At 38.2% G+C, this 14,944-nt stretch overlaps 2 pseudogenes; one reads left to right on the top strand and one right to left on the bottom strand.

Moving 5' to 3' along the window:
- Positions 1-482: 482 nt before the first annotated feature.
- LOC150053392 (olfactory receptor 52E2-like) lies at positions 483-1,587 on the top strand (annotated as a pseudogene).
- A 6,311-nt stretch (positions 1,588-7,898) lies between these two features.
- Positions 7,899-8,827, bottom strand: LOC150053393 (olfactory receptor 52E2-like; annotated as a pseudogene).
- Positions 8,828-14,944: the final 6,117 nt, after the last annotated feature.

The following is a 14,944-nucleotide window of genomic DNA, read 5'->3' on the forward strand; positions in this document are numbered from 1 at the left end:
AAGAAGTATGTGGGGGCCGGGAGTTTGGCCTAGTGGTTAAAGTGCTTGCCTAGCATGCATGAAGACCTGGGTTCAATTCCTCGGTACCACATACATAGAAAAAAGCCAGAAGTGGTGCTGAGGCTCAAGTGCTAGAGCTCTAGCCTTGAGAAAGTCCAAGGACAGTGCTCAGGCCCTGAGCTCAAGACCAGGACTGGAAAAAAAAAAAAGAAGTATGTGGGATCTGGGAACGCATCTCCCCATGGTCTTTTTAATATCACTTCTTTTTGTCCAGGAAATAATGTAGAAAATTCCACAGTCTTTGTGCCATGTAATTACTATGAAATTGATGTTTCTTTCCTGATCATGAGAGAGCAAAGGTCAGACGTGTTCTTCTCTTTACCCCCAGTACAAGCACAACAGCCCGATGACAGCCTTGTGGCCTCCCTCGATGGGTCAGCATGTATCTTCACAGAGCACAGCCCTCTGCAGCCACCAGCAAGATGGCCCTTCACAATGACACCCAGTACCACCCGACCACCTTCTTGCTGCTGGGAATCCCAGGGTTAGAAAGCAACCACCTGTGGATCGGCTTCCCCTTCTGTGCTGTGTATGTGACCGCACTGGTAGGCAACGTCCTCATTTTGTCTGTGATCCAGAGTGACCAAAGCCTTCATCAACCCATGTTCTACTTCCTGTCAATGCTGGCTTCCATTGACCTGGGCTTATCCACGGCCACTATACCCAAGATGCTGGGCATATTCTGGTTTAGCTTCAAGGAGATCGTCTGGGGGTCTTGCCTCACCCAGATGTTTTTCATCCACCTCTTTACTGGCCATGGAGTCGGTCGTCCTTCTAGCCATAGCTTATGACCTCTACAGCACAATCCTGACCAACAAGATGGTACTGTTGCTAGGCTTGGGGATGATAGGGAGGTCGTTCCTTACCGTGTTTCCCTTCGTGTTTCTCATCTCGGCGACTGCCCTTCTGTGGACACTGCATCCTCCCGCACACCTACTGTGCGCGCAGGGGCCTGGCTCGGCTGGCCTGTGCAGATATAAAGGTCAACATCCTCTACGGCCTGGGGACCATCGCTTTTCTGGGTTTGACATCGTAGCCATCGCGGTGTCCTATGCGCACATTCTCCGAGCTGTGTTTCGTCTGCCCTCGCGCCAAGCCAGGCTCAAAGCCCTGAGCACCTGCGGATCCCATATGTGGGTGACCTTGGCCTTTTACACCCCAGATCTCTTCTCTTTTATGGCACATCGTGTTGGCAGGAATATTCCCCGGTGTATTCACATCCTGATGGCCAACTTGTATGTGGTTGTTCCACCGATGCTCAACCCCGACATCTACGGAGTCAGAACCAAGCAGATAAGGGAATGGGTGCTGAGAACCTTCATCCAGAAGTGAGGGCAAGCACGGGGGTTCTCTCTGCGCATACCCTACTGATTCAATATTGGTTATGCACAGAAATGACTATGAGTATGGGCTTGTCTGTGCTTTAAAACACAGGAAGATAAACAGGTCAAATCACACCCCACCGAAAAGGAGATAAGAATTTTGAGAGCTTGGAGGGGATGTGGCCAGGAGGGATCACTACTACACTGTTGGTGGGAGTGCAAACTCGTTCAATCACTATGGAAAGCAGTATGGCAGTGCCTCAAAAGGCTAAACATAGAACTCCCCTATGACCCAGCAATTCCACTACTTGACATTTACCCAACCATCCAGAAACAAGGGCATACTAAATCCACTACCACAACAATGTTCATTGCAGCATTATTCACCATAGCAAAGATATGGAACCAACCTAGATGTCCCTCAGTTGATGAGTGGATCAACAAGTTGTGGTATTTGTACACAATGGAATTCTATGCTGCTGTCAGAAAGAATGACATCGCCCCATTTGTTAGGAAATGGAAAGACTTAGAAAAAATCATATTAAGTGAAGTAAGCCAGACTCAAAAGGAACTTAGGCTCAATGGTTTCCCTTATTCGTCATAATCAGTAGAAACCTTGGGATCTACTAGCAGAGATCTGCAATAGAGCAAAATCTTGATACATAAGGTCATATAGTATGAAGCTAATTGAAAGGACCTCCAGGATATTGAAACAAAAGCCATATAACGAATAATTGTTGTCCTTAATGTACTATGTTGTCTCTCATCTCCTTTGCTGTCTCTTGGTTATCTCATATTGTTATAGTATCTCACTTTGTTATCTGATATATTGAATTTATTTGTATTTGGTTATTTGAAATTTGATAGGGAAGGGGGGAAAACCAAGACGGGTGGGGGGCGTGGGGGGAGGGTAATGGGTACCAAGACATGTGAAAGGGTATCAATGTATGTGAATTAATGGACCTTCTATCTGGAAAATATCATGTAACCCTTTTACTAATTACAATAAAAAAATAAATAAATAAAAGAATTTTGAGAGCTTGTGGTACATCTGCCAAAATTTATATAGTGGAAGATGTCTTTAGAAAAAGTTTCAAAAGTTTCACCACAAAGAAAAGGAAACAGAGAGCTATGGTTGTATCACCATTTGTTGTTGTTGTTTTAGTTCTGTACCCTTTGTCTTGTATATAAGTTTATCTGACTTGAGGTAGGGAAGGGGAATCACAGAAACATGGCACAAGGGTCAGCCAATTCAGCAGTAATACTCACTAGATACTATGTTGAAAATGAACTTGACAACTTGGGGGTAAAAGGAAGTGAGAGAAAATAAGGGAAGGGTAACACTGTTCACAAACCTAACTTGTATAAAACCTTACTTATGTAATTGTGACCCCCATGTGGGCATCAGCTTGACAATAACATTTAAACCACAAAAAAAGGCAGGCTTGATCTTGTACTTTATTCTCAATAGTTATTCAACTATTTTTTCATTAATTGAAACCTGAGGCTTAAAATAAAAATGTAACTTCCAGTGTCAAATAAATAAAGTAAAGGAAGTTATATAATTGTAAAAAGGAAAAAGAAAATATAGCTATTACCTGATGTATGAAATGGTAGACCCTCTGTACAATAACAATAACAGTAAGAGTACCAAAAAATAAATCCTTAAAATACATCTTTCTCTCACACCATACCTGCCTTTAATAATTTTTTTTGTTTTCCTTTCAACTAATGCTGTCATGTGGCTTATGTATCATTTGGATCAATAAAACACTCTCAGCACATCTGGTTACTAGCTTTAATTGTCAGTATACACAAATATCTGTACTACTTTCTCATTTCAAATGCTCATTCTCTTGCTCCACTCTCCATAATCATTTTAACAATCAGACCATGTCATTCCCATCTTCTTAAATGAATTAGTAGTCCCGTCAAAGATGAGAAAGGAAACAAATGAAGTCTTCTGTGTTATTGATTAGCCCATGTTATTGCCACTCTACCATGAACAAAATTAAAAGCAATGAACTCATGTATAATATAATAGTGGCACATTACGAAACCAAAATCAATTTTTTTCCATGAAAGTAAACAAGAAAAGAAGATAATATAGGGTGATGGTAGGACCCCAAAATATGAAGAACTTCAGGATCAAATAATAAGAAATTTATTTAGAATGAAGGTTCTTCTCTGAGTGACACCACCAATTACATAGAGAACAGGATCTGGGAAGATGATGGTTTCTTCAGCAATGAGAATTTACCTTGGATGTCAGAACCTTTCAGCTTAGGGATTTAGAAATTTAATCTAGGTACCTTACTGAGCCACATAAAGGAAAAAGAAAGAGTCAAGGACAAACTAGAATCAGGCCAGATGCTGTAATGGCTAAAATAATACATGAGTGCTTCGTGTTTTAGTTTTCCATTGAAATATGCGTAATTGAAGAAATAAAATATCCTGCTAAGTTCAAATAATGTCCATGTATTCCGGGGGGGGGGGGGAGGAGGGTTGGGGCATTGGTTCTAGTGTTTGACTTCAGGGCCTTGTACTTGCTTAGCTGGTGCTCTTTCCCAGATTTCCTTTGGCTATTTTTTTTAAGAGTCTCACGTTAAATCCAAAGCTAGTATTATACTTAATGGCGAAAAGCTAAAGCCATTCCCTCTAAAATCAGGAACAAGACAAGGATGCCCACTCTCTCCACTCCTCTTTAACATAGTATTAGAATTCCTAGCCAGGGCAATAAGGCAAGAAGCAAGCATAAAGGGGATCCAAATAGGGAAAGAGGAAGTAAAACTTTCCCTCTTTGCAGATGACATGATTCTGTATTTAAAGAATCCTATAGACTACACTCCATAGCTTCTTGAGCAAATTCAAAACTTTGGAAGGGTAGCAGGGTATAAAATTAACCCTCAAAAATCAACTGCCTTCCTCTACACCAACAGTGAGGGGAATGAGGCAACAATCAGGAAAGCAACTCCTTTTGCAATAGCCTCAAAGTAAATAAAGTACCTAGGAAGTATCTTAACTAAGAATGTAAAGGACCTTTTCGAGGAAAACTTTAAAACCCTGACAAAGGAAATTAAAGCAGAACTGAGGAAATGGAAAAACCTCCCATGCTCCTGGATTGGAAGAATCAACATCGTGAAAATGACAATCTTGCCAAGGGTTATCTACAAATTCAATGCAATACCCATCAATATCCCAATGACATTCTTTAGAGAAATAGAAGAGGCAATCCAAAATTTCATATGGAATAATAAAAGACCCCGTATAGCAAAAACACTTCCTAGCAGAAAGAACAGCGCAGCAGGAATTTCAATACCAAACTTTAGACTCTATTACAGGGCTATAATTATCAAAACAGCTTGGTACTGGCACAAGAACAGGCCTGAAGACCAATGGAATAGAACTGAGGACCCAGATAGTAAACCACAGACCTATGGCCACCTAATCTTTGACAAGGGAGCCAAAAAAATAGAATGGAAGAAAGACAGCCTCTTCACAAGTTGTGCTGGCAGAACTGGTTAAGCACCTGCAGAAAACTAAAGTTGGATCCTTCTTTGTCACCCTGCACTAGAATTAACTCCAAATGGATCAAAGACCTGGAGGTAAAAGCTGACACTCTGAAAACTTTACAAGAAGGAATAGGAGATACACTAGGCCTCCTTGGCACAGGTTGAAACTTTCTTAATAAGGACCAAGAATCACAACAAATCAGAGAAAGGCTGGATAAGTGGGACTGCATTAAACTGCAGAGCTTTTGTATGGCAAAGGACATAGCTAGTTAATTAATTACCAAGCCTACAGCGTGGGAGAAGATCTTCACCAACCATACAACGGGCAAAGGCCTCGTATCTAAAATATATCAACAGCTCAAAAAACTGAATCACTCCAAAACTAATCTCCAAAGTAACAACCATCCCATTAAAAGATGGGCCAAAGACTTAAAGAGAGTCTTCTCTGAAGAAGAAACAAAAATGGCCTATAGACACATGAAGAAATGCTCAACATCTCTGGTCATAAGAGAAATGCAAATCAAAACAACTCTAAGATTCCACCTCACTCCAGTTAGAATGGCCAGCCAGGATCAGGAAAACTAGTAACAACAGATGTTGGAGAGGATGTGGCCAGGAGGGATCACTACTACGCTATTGGTGGGAGTGCAAACTCGTTTAACCACTATGGAAAGCAGTATGGCAGTTCCTCAAAAGACTAAACATAGAGCTCCCCTATGACCCAGCAATTCCACTACTTGGCATTTACCCACTCGTCCAGAAACAAGGACATACTAAATCCACTAACCCAACAATGTTCAGTGCAGCACTGTTTACCATAGCAAAGAAATGGAACCAACCCAGATGTCCCTCAGTTGATGTGTGGATCAACAAGATGTGGTATTTGTACACAATGGAATTCTATACAGCTGTCAGAAAAAACAACATCGCCCCATTTGTTAGGAAATGGAAAGACTTAGAAAAAATCATATTAAGTGAAGTAAGCCAGACTCAAAGGAACTTAGGCTCAATGGTTTCCCTCATTTGTCATAATCAGTAGAAACTTTGGGCTCTCCTAGCAGAGATTTGCAATAGAGCAAAATCTAGATACATAAGGCCACATAGTATGACGCTAAATGAAAGGACCTCTAGGATATAGAAACAAAAGCCATATAATGAGTGATTGTTGTCCTTAATGTACTATGGTATCTCTCATCTCTTTTGCTGTCCCTTGGTTATCTCATATTGTTACAGTATCTCCCTTTGTTATCTGATCTATTGGATATATTTGTATTTGGTTATTTGAAATTGGATAGGGAAGGGGGGAAAACCAGATTAGGGGTGGGGGTTGGGGGGAGGGAAATGGGGACCAAGACATGAGAAAGGGTATCAATGTATGTGAATTAATGCACCTCCTATCTGGCAAATATAATGTAACCCTTCTATTAATTACAATAAAAAATATATGGAAAAAAGTCTCACCTTTTTTGCCTGGAGGTGACCTTGTAAATAATCCTTCTATCTCTACATTCCATGTAGCTGATATAGGCAGACACAACCATATCTGGCTTACTAGTTGAGACAGAGCCTTGATATCTTTCCTGGGAGAACCTTGTAGCCCAATCCATCAGTCTTTGCCTTCTACATAGCCAGGATTACAGGTGTGTGCCACCATAATGCACCAAGCAAGGAAATGTTTGATGAATAAATGACAAGAAGGTTTGTAAAACTAATGAATCAAGTCAAGAATTCCATCATTGCAAAACTTAAGGAAAATACAAATAAAGCCTTTTCAAAATCAAAACATCCATGCAAACCTGGGAATAAACTAAAAAAGATTAAAACAATAAAAGGATTCCTAGTCAAAACCTTAGAATGTAGAATGGAATAAAATAATTTATCTAGCAATCTTCTAAGAAAAAAACATCAAATCTAGAATTCCATGGCTTCAAAATACCACTATAATCAATATGGACTGCAATTATTTTATACAAACACAGAAGATATTCACCAATTGAAGATGACAACAAAAAGTATTTATGTTGATCCTGCACATGAATTTAAATTATTGTTCATGACATTTTGATTATGCAAGAGGAAATAAATAGTGGAAGATAATAACTATGTGGAAATATTGAAATAGATATGACAAATCAATAACAAAATACATAATGTTGGAAATATATAAGGATATGTTCTTATGTGGCAATATATACATCATAACGTGGATAAAAAGACTAAAATTTCTAAAGGATTTCTAAAATCCTTTATTATGGAAAGGGCAAAAGCATTACACTTGGATAGTTACACAAATACCCCAAGACATTGGCTAAAATTATGAAAAATATGTAAAGAATCAAAGCAGATCAGAGAAGGTGTTATAGTCACCATACAATCCCACGTGGAAATCGCTGTAGTAAAATATCGGCAGCTTAGTGAGAGTTAAAAGACAATACATATAAAAGGAGTAAAAATGAATAGAATAAATAACAATCTCATGTTAAATGTGCATAAATTGAGCAGCACATATATTTGGGAAAAATGGCAGATGAATGGAAATTTTATGCTACTCAAAACAGGAGACATATAAACTAGAAAATATTAAAAGACTGAGCAAAGAACGATGGCCTTTTCTAAGTTGAGTTTTCAGGCTCAGTTTAAACCCCATATTTCTCATGAAGTGAAGGAAAGTGGGATAATTGCCTGCCATTTCATTCCCAGACCCCAGACATATAACAACAGAAATGAATGCAGTAATCTTGAGAGATGAATAATCTCTAGAAACCAATTGCTGTGACTGAGATGGATGCACTGAACTATAATGTACAATACCTACAAAATATTGAAAAATCAAGAACAGTGATACCATTTTTATTAAGGAAACTGATGCTGAAAACTGGAGAAGGAAGCAAGCAGAAATCCAGACCTTCTCTGAGCAGCCTCGTGTTGGAACCCAGTTTTCACCACAGACCATTGTGCTGACCCGCCTTTCCTCACTGCCTATGGAACTTCATATTTTTAGGGTCTACTCTGATCCCTCTCCTTGTATCTTCAGTATCATCTTCTTCATATTATCATATATATGCTTAGTTCTGACTTCATATATGACAGGATTAAGCATGGGTGGCAACACCACGTAAAGATTAGCCAGGAGTATATGGACATAATGGGGGACATTGTGACCAAGCGATGGGTCATAAAGGAGAACAGTGCTGGAGTGTAGAAAGCAAGAATGACACAAACGTGAGACCCACAGGTGCTGAGGGACTTGAGGCAGGCTTCTTGAGATGGGAGTTGGAACACCACACAGAGTATCCGGATGTAAAAAAGTGCAATGGCTATGTCAAACATCATGTTGCCTATGGCACATAAGCCGTAAGTAATATTCACCTTGATATTGGCACAGTCCCATGTGTTCACAGTAGGTGTGACATGATGCCCACAGAAGGGCAATCTCAAAATCAGAAATACAAATGGAGTGACAAAAATAACTGCCCTCACAAATACACCAACATCAATCCCCGAAACAACCCTGCTCGTGAGGATGGTGGCATAGCGCAGAGGGTTGCAGATGGCAACATAGCGGTCATAAGCCATCGCCAGAAGGACAGCTGACTCCATCAGTGTGAATTTGTGGATGAAAAACATTTGGGTAAGGCAATCTTTAACGTGGATCTCTCTGAGATTAATCCAGAAGATGCCAAGCATCTTAGGGATGGTAGCTGTTGAGAGGTCCAAGTCGATGGCAGCCAGCATGGCCAAGAAGTAGAACCTGGGCTGGTGTAGACCGCTCTCAGCCTTGATCACCCACAACAGAGTGAAGTTCCCCATGAGTGCAATCACGTACACCACACAGAAGGGAAAGCCCATCCAGATGTGCAGGGCTTCTAGTCCTGGGATTCCCAGCAGCAAGAAGGAAGAGGGGTGAAACTGGGTCTCGTTGTGAATGAGCATTGTGCTTGGAAAAGCATCTGTCCGGTCTTCAGAAGATCATGCTTGGCTAGACTTCAGGTTCTTAACGTGCCCTCTGTTTGCTATAGCTGGAGTAGTGCAGATAAAATGAAGGATGTTACATTCTTGCATATATGTTCTTTCACTTGTGATTCTATAAATTTGAAGATTGGTGTGCACAGATCCTGTAAGTGGAATCTCAAATACCTTTCCCCATGGTGTATACAATAAGTGAAAATAATTTTGTCAGTCGTGGAGAGCAATATAACGTCGTTCATTTAGTGTATTTCATCTAGCAATGTAAGGTCTTTCATCTGGTGTATTCATATGTAATAGTTTCTCAATTACTAGATTTTTTTGTTTGTCTGCTGATCCAGGGGCTTGAACTCAGGGCCTGGACTCAGTCCCTGAGCTTGTGTGCTCAAGGTTAGTGCTTTACCATTTGAGCACTTTGGGCTTTTTTAGTGGTTAATTGAACATAATAATCCCATGAAATTTGCTGCCCTTGATCTTCAGATCTCATAGCTCAGATTACAGATGTGAGCCACTGCTTCCTGCGTTAGACTACAGGTATTTACTTTTGGTAATAGATGCATAACTGAAAAGTGATGAAAAAATTAAGCTACCCATCAGTGTTCTTGACAATAAAAGAAATGACCCTATAATCATATAATCCATAATTGCAAATAAAACATGAGGAAATTATGTCTCCTGGATAGTTCGAATTTAACTTATAATGGTTCAGAATCCAAGTATTAAAGAATCATCTAGAAACTTTTAGGAATAAACCACATGCAAGACAAAGACAGAACAGGGGATAGACACAAAAATAGACTACAGGGGCCGGGAGTGTGGCCTAGTGGTAGAGTGCTTGCCCAGGACTGGAAAAGATAGACTACCAATAGGAAATATGGAAAAGTGAATAATATTTTTCTATCTTCATACTCTTGTAGATATTATAATGTATTAAAGATGGCTGTGAAACAACAAGACTAAAGCCTAAGTATATTATCAATAGATACATGAAGTTTGAAGTAGGAAGGATAATTTTTTTTTTGCCAGTCCTGGGCCTTGAACTCAGGACCTGAGCACTGTCCTTGGGCTTTCTCAAGGCTAGAGTTCCACCACTCGAGCCACAGCACCACTTCTGGCTTTTTTTTTTCTATGTATATGGTACCGAGGAATCGAACCTGAGTCTTAGGGCATGCTAAGCAAGCACTCCACGACTAGGTCAAACTCCTGGCCATGGAAGAGTAATTTTTAATGACATGTTCTTCAGGAATTATTTTTAAAAAAGGTCCCTTGTAGTAGAAAAGCTGTGGAGATATGAATGTTTTAAAAGAACTGTTGGTTACCTTGGTTCTTATCTTTGAAATCAAGGATGACTATGATCTTAGGTTTAAAATCATTTTGATTTTTTTTCATTCCTTTTTGAAGATATTCATGACATTTGATGTTACCTTGGGAGCACTGTGGTATTTTCTGACCTCAGACAGAGCTAAAGCTTCCACTACTGTTCTCTTTCAAGTACTATTACTGATCTGTGCTACAGAATCATTGCAAGTGAATATCAGTATTCAATCTGAAATGTAGAATACTTAGAGGATATCTCCTGACAGTATAAAATGTATTAAATATATTTACATTATGAAAGCCTCTCTATATAATATACAACTGGAGGAAAAACAATGGAAGAATCTTTAAATCATGAGAGAAAGAAGAGAAGCATTTACATGAAGCTCCCAAATGAGAAGAACTAACCTACTGCTTAAAAGGTTAAGATAATTGTTACTTGCGCAGCATGAGTTGGAAATCTGTTTTGTTTTAAAAATGAATATGCTGATTAATATAGCTGATCAGTTTCTTAAAACTAATTGAGCTGCATTTATGTAATATACACTTTATGGATATGAAAATCCAAAAAATGGTTTGCTAATATGGCTCCTTTACTGATATAGATAGTATATATGTATTTCATTACATATTAAAATTCATTGTGTCAATTCAATAATAATACAAAATGATAAATCACTATAAGAACATCATAAAATAAATACATTGAACTCTACTGCTATTAACATTTCACACATGTTTATTAAATCAAGATTAATGAATGTTTACTGCCGGCAACATTTTGCTATTGCTACCAATGTTTCCTTTAAAAACTCAAGCTTATGCTACAGTGATCATACAAAATTATATAGAATCCAAGTCAGTGTTTACAAACAATTATACTTGTGAGAAAAGCATGTCCAAAAAATGAAATAGGCCAAAATATTTAAATTTCTTCATACCTTCTGCTCTCAGAGTTACTAAAGTTTAATTTCTTCAAATTTTGAGGCATGAGGGGAAAGAGGGAGAAAATGTGGGAGAAAGTAACACTGTTCAAAAAGAAATGTATTCATTACCTGAGTTGTATAACTTTAATTCCTCTGTATACCACCTTTACAATAAAATTTAAAATAAAAAAAAACTTTACAGTCAAAACATGTTGAGGCATTCTGATTCAAAAATGTATAGAATTTCTCAAGAATAGTTTTTCTCAAGAAGGTGATTCTATGTCTTCCAATAAATTTCACCACTGTTGTGAGTGTCATTACTTATAAAGGTATCAGCTTTCATGGGTTATAGAATGAGGAATTTCAGGATATTGCACTTTTCTGATTTTTCTTTATGCCTCTCTAGATTATATTCATAGTTTTTAAATACTTTTAATTCTCTGATTAAGTATTGGTGATTTTTAATATTTAGTTATGGTTCTTATTTTGTTTTCCATTATCCTTCCTTCTCTTCCCTCCCCGCAAACAAGATAATAGTATACTTCGCCTATTCCAAAGATTATTCCCAATATATAGAACTTAGAGACGATAACACAACTTGGCAATTAATTAACTTGGGCACAGTGATAGAATATAAGTAATCTCATCAGCTATTAAGTCTATACCTAATTATTTGAAATTCAGCATCTTTATTTGTTAATATTTAAGTAATATATTTTATTTTCACATGATGTATGTGAAAATTATGTAATATATTTTTCAGATGTATATGTAATACATATTTCATAATATGAAATTATATGTGATACAACATATAATATTTTAATAATATTAACCATTAACTGATTAGCATACCAGAAATAATTTAACATCACCTTGAGGCAATTTCTTAATCTAGAATATCACTAATCCATAACTATCACTAAGATAGTTCTTAAATCTATTAGTAGTTTTGGAATATATATATTTTTTGCCAGTCCTGGGGTTTGAATTCAGGGCCTGAGCACTGTCCTTGGGCTTTCTCAAAGCTAAGTGCTCTCCCACTAGAGCCACACCACTCTCCCAGCTTTTATCTATGTATGTGGTACTGAGAAATTGAACCTTGGTCTTCGTTCATGCTAGGCAACACTCTACCACTAGGCCAGACTCCCAGGCCCGTATTTGTTTTGTCAATCATGGGGCTTGAGCTCTGAGCCTGGTTGCTGTCCCTGAGCTTTTCAGCTCAAGGTTAGTGCTTTACGACTTGAGCCACAGCACCACTTCCTGGAATACATAATTCTTTCCAAGTATTTTTTACTTTATTGTCAGTATCATGTATTGAGGGGTTATGGTTACATTTGTCAGGCAGTAGATGCATTACTTCTCACACATTGATAACCCTTCTCATGTTTTTGTTCCCGTTTCCCTTCTCCCACCACCTCCCAATCATCTTGTTTTGAACCACTTTTCAAAAGAAATCTAGTCATTCATGATTCATCGATTATCGTGCAGAATAAAGGATACACCAACTAGAATCAGGCTGAAATCGTAATGTTTCAACTAGCAAGATATGATTTTTTTTAAAGATGAGTCTGGGTATTTTTTTCTAGAACATTCTTAGGCTTCCCTGAATATATCACTTCTCTCCTGTCATCTCTTCTATGCCTTTTTTTCCCCTATGAGCCTAGGAGCTGAGAGACAGGGAAGACTCACCAGACAGAACACTAGGATAGAATTCTGTCTGGGCTTTCTCACCTGGTCTGTTTTTATGAGGGCACTTTTGTTTGTTTCAGAGAGGCTTCAATGAGAATATCCCCTAGAGGCAGTGATTGGAAGATATAATCTCTCTAGTACCTGACCTTGAAGACAAGGAAAGGGGAAACATGATCCAAAAAGAATTGTACTCTTTAATCTGATTAATGTAACTGTAACCCCTCTGTATATCAACTCTACAATAACAATTAGAAAACTAAGGAGAAAGTAAGGTTTCTCAATTACATGCAATGTCTGAGCACCTTTTGTTGACTAGCTCTGTATTGGAGTAGCAATGTAAGAAAGAGCTCTTGTTGTCATCCTGGAACATCTTTTAAGAAAAAAAAGTTCAATTTTGTGGTCCATAGCAAGAGCTTCTGAGCCCAATTCTACTTGTAGTTCTAAAAATCCTACTACATAAAATGTCGTCCATTAGGTTATTTAGCCTTTTAGTTCTATTTTTTATTTCCATTTTTCTGTCCTAATCTGTCTTTGTTTTTTCTTTTTTTATTTCATCAGTCATGGGGCTTCAACTCAGTGCTATTCCTGGGCTCTTTTGCTCAAAGCTAAGGCTTTACCACTTTGAGCCACAGCACCACTTCCGGTTTTCTGGTTGTTACTTGAAGATATGAGTCTGATGTACTTTCCTGCCTGGCTGGTTTTAAACTGTGATCCTCAGATCTGAGGCTCCTGAGTAGCCAGGATTACAGAGGTGAGCCACCAGCACCAGCTTCTATTTCTTCTTAATACTTAACTTTCATCATAACCATATGTTCTTGTATTTCTTTATATTTTATTCATATTTTTATTATCTTTAAATAGTTCTAGAAATGAGTTTCAGTTCTACATTTTCATGTATGAATTGTGGTCAGTGTCACGTCTTCTATTATTCTTCCTACTTCATATCCCTTTCATTGATATTTGATGTTGTGATAGTCTTGACCTATCTCTAGTAATAAAATAAGAGTAAAATTAAACTGTACATGTTTGGTTGGTAAGTTTAAGTAGGTAATAGCATTTCATCTTAACTGTTCGAGAAATAAATTATTTGTTCTATCAGTAAAGTTTTACTAGCGTAGGCATGATCTATGCAATCTTTTGTCCTATTTTGTTTCACAGAAATAATAGCTAACCTACATAGTTCCTAAAAGTTGAGGGTGAAGAGGCTCAGTTATTGCCAAGGAGTGTTTCAGAAATATGTAAACTTCTGGTACACAGGATTAAGCTCTCAAACAGAACAGTTATGTGCTCTGAGGCTGCTGACTTGCATTAAGAAATACTTTGGTCATTCACTTGAGAGGCTCAAATGAAAATGGTGCTGATACTGAAGACAAGTTGCTCAGTGCCCAAATTTCTCACTCCTTATTTCCATATCTCCCCATTCCCATGTCTCCGGGATGATTTCTTGGCCACCCATTGCCATATACCTGATAAGACACTGCTGCTTCCTTACCTCTGACTTGTTCCTGACTCAGATTCTATCCTTCACTATATCTATAGCACTTGGGTGCCTGGGATCTGGTCATACACTGGAGTGCTTCCCATTTGTGAGTTCTTTCTTATTTTTCTCTGGTGTTACCCATAATTCAGGTGTGGGCACTGCATGCATATGATCTAGAACATACTTGCATATTGGAAGAGCTGTGACTTTTACCTCATTTTCATGGTTTCTCTGTTGTTACCCCATGGCAGGATTAACCTCACTGGCTAAGCAAGGGCAACCAGAATTCTAGATGCAGTTAACATCTGTGGCCTTAACTTTGGTTATCAAGAAGCTGCTATTTTTATTTTACTGGTACTTACATGATCCTTAGAACAACTTTCAGAACATTGTCCTGGGAATCAATAATTCACTTGCATTTGGATTCAGACAAATGCAAAGATCTTATTGTTCTGTGGACAAATTGTCCTTTAGTATTTTTTGTTGTTGTTTGTTTGCTTTGTTTTTGTTGTTTTTAGAGGGATGGAATCTTGGAGTCTTCATTAGAAAGCCAGTCAGTGACTGCATGGTGGATCTCTGTCTCAAAGACCAGCAGCTAGAAAATATACTTAATGATTAGGAAGCAAGCCAGAGAGAACATAAATAACAAAAACACTACCAAAAAGGGGC

This window comes from Megascapheus bottae, chromosome 16 (assembly GCF_031878675.1).
Source record: "Megascapheus bottae isolate mThoBot1 chromosome 16, mThoBot2.hap1, whole genome shotgun sequence".
NCBI classification, from domain to species: domain Eukaryota; kingdom Metazoa; phylum Chordata; class Mammalia; order Rodentia; family Geomyidae; genus Megascapheus; species Megascapheus bottae.